Below are 8,242 nucleotides of genomic sequence, written 5' to 3'. Positions count from 1 at the left end.
CATCCATTATTGGTAGGAGAGCAAAATGTCAGCTCGGCAAACTGGTACTTTCTTTTAAAGTTAAAACATAAATAACCACTATAAATGCCCAGTTCCACTTCTCTGTTTTTTGCCCATGAAAAATTTAAACACATATTGGCAAAAGACTCATACAAGTATGTTCATAACTGCTTTCCTCTAACCTAGAATTGGAAATGAGCCAAGATCCATCAACAGGAGAATGAATCAACAAACCGTGGGACATTCATGCAATGAAATACTATCAGGCAATAAATAGGAGTGAACTAATGATAGACTGAACAGTATGGACAAACTCAAAAACATGTTGAACAAAAGAAGCCAGACCCAAATGAGTATACAGTATAATTCCAATGTTAGGAAATTCAAGCAATGACAAAACTAATCTGTGGTAAGATTTTGAAATCAAAACAATGGTTTTCTTGGTAATCAGCTGAGAGGGATTGACCAGGAGTGTGTATGGGAAATTTCATGGGGAGATGGAAATTTTCTGTCTTTATCTTGCTGTTGGTTATGTGAGTGTTTGCATGTACTTATTAAATTCCACACTTAAAGTTTGTGGATTTCACTGTATGTAAATTTTATTCACATAAAACAAATAATTTCACTGATTCAAAGATTTCAGGTTTTTTTTTTTTTGTAAACAACAGTTAGTTGTTAATATAATCGACTTTAAAGACTGTTGATTTCTCAGTTATTACTATCTGCCTTTGTCTTATTTTGACATTTCCCTGTCAAATTTGGTCTTTGTTGTTTTGTCTGAGGTGAGTGGGGTTCTTCCTGGGAGAGTATTTTCACCTAAAATGAGGCTCTGATATCAAACTGTGAATTGAAAATTGAGATAAGACAAAATGATATAAATTCTGGAGCTAAAAAAGTGGGCATTTGTTTGGAACATTTGCAAACTATATTAAAACCATTTTAACTCAAGGAACTTTACTGGTCATAAGCATTGTATAGGGAATGAAGTAAAGTCATGGTAGTTGTCATCCAAAAACCATTACAGGCTCTGTAATGTGTAACTATTGATAGTATTGCCTAGCACACCCCTACACTTTTGGTTTGTTTGCCCCATTAATCTTATCCAAGGATCTAGGGAGTTTTCTAGGTAAGTAATTAGACTCTTGGTTATAATAAGCCAAAAGGAATCTAAAGAAGGTAGTAGTAGTTCTGTTGTGAATCCACAGCACGGACTCACTGCTTTTGGGTTCAAGGAGAGAATGTTGAGAAATTGTAAAATCTGTTACATTGCTGGGCCCAGGCTGGGGGAAAAGGCTGGGTGGGGAGTGAGATAAATCAATCAATCACCAGATGTTATCCCTACCAAGTAGCCTGTCACTTAGAAGATGGTACACCACCTGGCCATCCCTTACCTTTCTTTTGCTCACTCTGCTTCAGCCATAGTGGCCTCACTGTGATTCTTCAACAAAACAGGCCTGCTCTGACCTCAGGGTCTTTGCACTGGGTATGCACTTTGCCACAAGTTCTCCTCCTCTAGATAACACAGAGCTCATCTCTTTCAAGTCTTTGCTTAAATGCCGTCTTTTAAAAGGGCCTTCTCTGATTTTATAGTTAAAACTGAACATCTCCCACTAAAATTGCATATTCCTTTTCCTCTCCTTAGCAAATTTTTTTCCGTAGCATTACCACCCTCTTGTATTCTATACTCTTTGCTTACATACTTTGTGTATTATTTTGCTTACATACTTTGTGTATTATTTTTCTTCTCACACTAGAGTTTAAGTGTCACAAGGGTAAATACTACTACAGTGCCTAAAATAGTGTGTAGTACAAAAAAAGATATCAATATTTATTTAATGATGGAGAAAATAAATTCAGAAATGAGATGTAACTAAGACTATAAGCCCTGAATCCAGGTTGCCTGGGTTTGAACTAGCACTGCTGGTTCCTGGCTGTATGACCTTGAGAAAATCACTACCCTCTCCATGCCAAATAAAATGAGTGTCTGCTTCATATGCTGCAATGATTAAATGAGTTAACACCAAAAGCATTTAGAATAATGGCTGGTATGGTCAAGTGATCAATAAATATTAGTTATTGTTGGTATTCAGCAATCTATGGATAACTTTTCTTTTTCAGATACTGTTGAAGATCCTGTGTGCTGTCAGAGGGAACTTAAAACTATAATCCTAACCCTTAAAAATTTATGGTTGAATTTGTATGCAGTTCCCCTTTCCCAGCAAATCCTTTTGCACTTGACCTTTTGAACTTCAATTTATTCTCTAAGAACCAGCTCAAAGCAGACCTTCTTGGTGAGGTCACCCCATTCTCACAGGTGAAATAAGCTGTCTTTGTACAGAATGCAAAGCACTCATTTATTTTGTTGTTTTTCTGCAAACATTTATTGAATGTTTATTGAATCATGGGCCAGAGGAGGCCATAGGGATAGAGAAGACTTAAGACATTGACTGTGACTTTCAGGGGTGTGTAGTCTTGTAGCAGATGCAGACAGACATAGAAACAAGGGCAAAAGGGTGGCATGTGCTTCACCAGTAGGTAGAGTGCTAATGTATTTATTAACCTGCCCATCGTCTATATTGTGAGCCCCTGTGATCAGATTTCCCACATTTAATTCATTCCATAAAAAATTCTTCTTACAGTGCTTGAAGATATGGGCAAATATGTTTATTAAATGACTGAAATAATAGAGAATAATGAGAAATGCTTAAAAAGAGATGAGTAAAAGTGATGATGAAGAAGATAATATTATTAACAGCTAGTACTTATTGAAAGTTACTACTATAGTTTGGATCCTAAATACCTCCCAAAGGCCCATATGTTAAAGTCTTGGTCCCCAGCATGGCACTGCTGGAAAGTTTGTGGAACCTTTGAAAGGTGAGCCCTAGTAGGATGTCTTCTGGTCACTCACTGAGGGTGTGTCCTTGGAGTGGGTAGCAGGGATCCAGCCTCTTCCTCTTCTTTGCTCTTCTATGTCCCAGCCTTGAGATGACTGGCTTGCTCTGCCATACACTTCTGCCATGATGTGCTCAATAGCAAGGGGCCTATCTGATGGTGGACTGACCCTCCAAAACTGTGAGCCAAAATAAAATTTTTCTCTTTATAAATTCATTATCTCAGGTATTTGTCATAGGAGCAGAAAGCTGACCAACACATTCATTATGGGACAATCATCTTTCTAAGTGCTTAATTTAAACTATATTGCAACAAAAGTGTCTAAATTTTATGCCTGAAGAAACAGGCTCAAAGAAGCTAAACAAATTGTCCTGGGACAGAGCCATGATTTCAACCCAGGACTGTTTGCTTCCAAAGACTATTTTTGCCTACAACTGTATATATCAGAAAGATGCTGGTTGGTATCATTCTGGAAACATTTTGTGGTCAACTGCATGTGTCTGTGTATTTGGTATTTCTTCTCCTGCTATTTTTCTTGCTCTAAACTCTTCAGACACGATTACAGAACTAAAAGTTGTAGACCAATGGCTCCAGGGAGTCGTGTTTCAATTAGCAAATTTGAAGCCAGTGTGGTCAGCTTTCGAGATTCTGACATACCTACTCTCTCCTTTTTCTTTTTTGCAGTGTAGTTTAAAATGTGCTGATAGAGAATTGGACTGCTGACGGTTGCACCAACCTACCCATCAAAAAGAAGGAGGCAGTGGGGAACAGTTAGGAAGAACATAAAGATATTCCTTTCCATTTTTTAAAAGCCTTTACTGGCAGTGAGAGAGTGAGAAAGATAGGAGATGGTCCAAGGGGGCCTTGTGTTTCATGACTTTAAAGGTACTTAGTGTGGGGCAAGAAGTTATTTTTCTTTTTTGGCTCCTCTAAATAAGGATAGACAAATCATCTTAGAAGACAAAGGAAGTTTCTGTTTCAGCATCAGACTCAATGTAAGCCTTGGAAATTGTTATATATTCTGATGTTTCAGTGGATGTCTATTTAGTCAGAACTTTTTGGGTGATACGTAAAATCAGGTAAGTTTCAGTGTTCACAACTCTAGGGACTATCTTCTGTTTTCCCTGTTTAATGAGCTAATCTAGGTGAAAACCTGAATTTATTTTAATAGAATTTTTTTCCAAGAATACACTTTGATTTTAAGATGCGAATATATTTTATTAGGATGGCTATCTGTTTGAAAAATTCAGTATAAACAGGACAAAATAAGCATATTTAAAGATTTTTAAGAAAAATAAGCTAGTCTGTTAAATTAGTCAGGATAGGGATGGAAGGATGTGATATTTTAAGCAACCTCAAAAATCAATTCACTTTGCGACAAATGTATGTCAGCTTAGTAGGGTAACTTACTTCTTCAGCTCTGACATGGGCATGAAAAGATCAATCAACATAAACCACATGCCAAAAGTCAGTTTCAAAATTGTGTACTTATTATGATTTGTCCCAAGAAGAACTGCATGTGTGTATACAGAACTCTTGTAAAAGGACAAATTTGATTCTACTAAATGAAATGGTGAAGACCTTTATGAGTAAAATTAGAGTTATATGAGGGAGAAGATAGATAAAGTCATTCCATTATAATCTGACTACTAGCACATCAGGATTGCCATTAATTCAGAATTAATATTATTGTACTGATGCTCTACCTTTTTATAGCAAATTCTTTGATTTTCTGTATTCTACATTAAGTAATTTATATGTTGTCTATTTTCAGAGATGGTTACACTTCATCCTATTTTTATATTTTTGGACACAATAGTAATTATGCTGTTAAATAATGGGTATAAAAATCAAGTTATATAACTTTATGCCAAAGCTAGTTTATAACATAGTTTAAGGAGTTCTGAGTCCAGTTTTGAGTTTTCTTTGACCCTTTCTCTCAGAACTCAATTGATAATATTACCGTACTATTTTCTATTGAGTTTGTCATTTCGGCAGCACCATTATTTTAATTGTTAATCATTAGACTAAAACATAAGCTGCATAATAATAGGAAGGGAACATGATTTTTTTTTTCTTAACACATGCTGGCAATTGATCCCATGCTAGGCAAGTGTTCTACCACTGAGCTATATCCTCAGCCCCACATACTTCTTTGTAAATGTAGGAGTCGAATAGGCATTTGGTAATATTTACTAGATGAATAAATGAGAGCGTAAGTAGGTATCTTAATGTTGATAATCATAATAATTATACCAATAAACATTTATTGTGCTATATCTTAGGTACACATTTTGTTTTTTAAAGTTTGGACGCATTATTTAATTCTCATTAAGACATAAGACTGGATAATATAGGCACCGTGTCTAAATTCAAGTAAGAAGCAAGTGATAACTACAAACCCATCTTGTTCTTTCCTGGGTCTTCCTTAAGCTTCTTCCTTCCCCTAGTTCTGCAGTATTTTTTCATTTAATTTTGTTCAGCCTTAAACAAGGAGCATGCCCTGCAGACTGGACAGTGTTAGTAGAGAGATGCAGTGGGTTGTTCTTGGCTATTTCCAACACATGTGTGTGGCATCTGATCCCTCTAGATATGGAGCTATTCAGTGGATTGGATTGATGGACTCTGAGGCACCCTTCGTTTCTGACAAACACTCACTAGTGTGCCTCAGCTCTACAAATGTCCTCTCCTCTTCCTGCGGTTTGTTAGTGTACTGAACTGACACCTTACATGCAATGTGATGTAGAATTTGCCCTTTCCTGGCCCCTCATCAGAATTTTCATCAGAATCAAGGGGGAAAGCTTGATTGGAGCTGCAAGGCAAATACATTTTAAATTGGAAATTTGATTCTGCATTTTTAATTGCATGAACAACAATGTGCTAGAGTGATTTAGAAAGGTTCATAACTTGGTCCACTCGACACACTTGTTTACTGAATAATTTAAAATCTAATTTTACATATGAAAATTTAGAAGTTAGATTTAAATTCATAGCCTTTCTCTGTCTCTGTCTCTGCCCTTTTCTCTTTGAACCAAATGAAACCAAACCAACTCTACAAAATGATCACGTTAGTATTTTGAATCTAAGGAAGTAACTTGTTTATTTACTTTATTTTGGGTGAATATGTTTATGGGTACTAGATTTTTAAAAAATATTTTTTTAGTTGTAGTTGCACACAATACCTTTACTTATTTTTACGTGGTGCTGAGGATTGAACCCAGTGCCTCATACATGTGAGGCGGGTACTCTACCACTGAGCTACAGCCCCAGCCCTGAGGGGGTGCCAATGAGTTTGAATGTGTACTTTTATGCATATTTTTGTTCTTGGTGGCTAGAGCTGTAGATATCAAATGTGGAGTGGACTGCTTAGGGTTCCATGACTTGGGCCACTGTTTTGATGTCTTGTATTTGTGTCTCAGTACACCAGCCAAATGTTCCTCTCAAAACAGTGTCCTATTTGCTCTTAAATATATTTTATTACTGAGACATTTATATTAAGAACACCATATCAAATCCCTTTTTTGCTTTTTTGCTTTTTCATTTTTCCTGTGGATGAGGACACCTGGATGGCTCATCTTATGAAGAACAGTCCTCACCAGACAAAAAATTTGTATGCAGCTTAATCTTGGGGTTCCCAGACTTTAGGGATATGAAAATTTTTTTCTTAAATTTTTTTTTTCTTAAAAAGAATCATCAACATACACTAGAAAGCTATGCACTTCGATGTACTATAAAGTAACGAATGGTAAAGTTTTTAGTCTGTTTTATTAGTCATAGAGGATAATAACTCTCTAATACACATGAAAGGACAAATTAATATGATTAGCCCCATAACTTTCCTAATTCTAGAAGTAGAAAACACTTAATTTTAGTCAGAAATTTTGACACGAATTTCCTTCCAGTTTAGATGCAACTGTCTAACTTCCTTCTGGATGACCTAGAAAGAATGAAAAATAGTTGGCTAATGCACCGATTCCATAAATTAAGAAGCAAAAGCAGTTGGGTAAATATCAATGACTCAGAATCCCCCTCCCTCTTTAAAAAATCTTTTACACTAACAACTAAAAAAAAAAAATCAGGTTTTTGTACCTTAAACAGGCTTCTTGAAATAGATTTGAAAACAAGAGCCTGTGGCTGGAGGGAGCCCGTTTTACCAGTGCTGTTACCACAGTCTCGGCTTACCAGGAATGCTGGAGGGATGACGAACATGATTGACAGAGCCAGGCTTAACTTGGTGTGAAGGCGGAGGGCTCCAGGCCGATGAAACACCTCTGGAAATGTGCCCAAAGGAAACTCAGAACCGCATGGGTACGCTTTCATGCCAAAGACTTTCTGGAATGGGTCCAAAAACATCTTCTGTAAGAGGAAATGAAAGAGGAAATAACTTGTTATTCCAAAGGGGTGAGAGGGTTGGGGGTGAGAGTTGAAAGAAGGGTTGAAAAGAGAGAAAAAGAACTGAGCTGTGAAGGTGAGGATATGCCAAGGAGGGGAAGTGAGCAGTTGGAGTTAGAAATGTGAATAGGCTCCCAAAGATAAGGAGGAAGTGGGACTGTTTGGAAGGTAAACACACCATAATGGAAAGGGCAGCCTTGCCAAGAAAAACAACATCAACATAATTAAAGGAAAAGGCTAACATAAATGTGAGGAAAAAGAGAAAATGCTGAACAGGTCTTAAATATAAGAACATTCCAACTCAGCATTTCATCATGGACAACATAAACAGGAAAAGGAAGAAAGGCATTCTGCAGCTCTGCACACCCATATTCCACCCTGTGGTATCTGAGTGATCAGTCAGTTTTCTGTTGACTCAGGTATAGTGGATGTACAGGGTGGGGTTAGAATTATAACCCCAATTGTTTATCTCTCTGGGTCTGGTATGCTTTGTATATTTGTCAGAAGGCCACGACACCAGGACACTTTATTTCCTGAATTGTGTTATTTTGCAGCACTAATGTCAGTAATTTAGCAAGCTATAAAACCAAGTAATGTACCTCTTTTATATATAAGATTTCCTTGAGCTCTTTTCATACTGATGGAGTGTTAGAGAAACAAAGTTAAAAGATGACCAAGCTTATTGCTAAGTATTACAGAAACCACACACAGCAGCACCCCATTCTGTTCTCTAAGCAGTTCATGTCAAACTCTGATGCGCTCTCTTTTATTTCTTCAGAATTCTACACCTTCTTCCTAGAATAAAATTGCTCATAAGACTGGAATCTTCCCCAGGGAAAAGGGAGTTATAAATACCATAGACAAATAAAAATAATGTCTACTTTTTAGTACATGTCTTTTACTTAATCTTCTAAATTAGTAAATGAAAGCAATGTTGGGGTCTCTTCTCTAAATTATC

General features: G+C 36.7%; 1 long non-coding RNA gene across 1 annotated transcript; it reads right to left on the bottom strand.

The window, feature by feature from the left end:
* Nucleotides 1-6,638: 6,638 nt before the first annotated feature.
* On the bottom strand, nt 6,639-7,410 carry LOC131423675 (uncharacterized). Its single transcript, XR_009225544.1, has 2 exons — nt 7,075-7,410; nt 6,639-6,829 (listed from the first exon to the last, which is right to left on the bottom strand). It is a non-coding gene; the product is annotated as an uncharacterized LOC131423675 (long non-coding RNA).
* Nucleotides 7,411-8,242: the final 832 nt, after the last annotated feature.

Source organism: Marmota monax, unplaced genomic scaffold (assembly GCF_021218885.2).
Source record: "Marmota monax isolate L192 unplaced genomic scaffold, Marmota_monax_Labrador192_F-V1.1 WCK01_AAM20220418_F8-fsc00018, whole genome shotgun sequence".
Classification (NCBI taxonomy): domain Eukaryota; kingdom Metazoa; phylum Chordata; class Mammalia; order Rodentia; family Sciuridae; genus Marmota; species Marmota monax.
The sequence above is the reverse complement of the archived record's forward strand: the minus strand, read 5'-3'. Positions and strand labels throughout refer to the sequence as shown.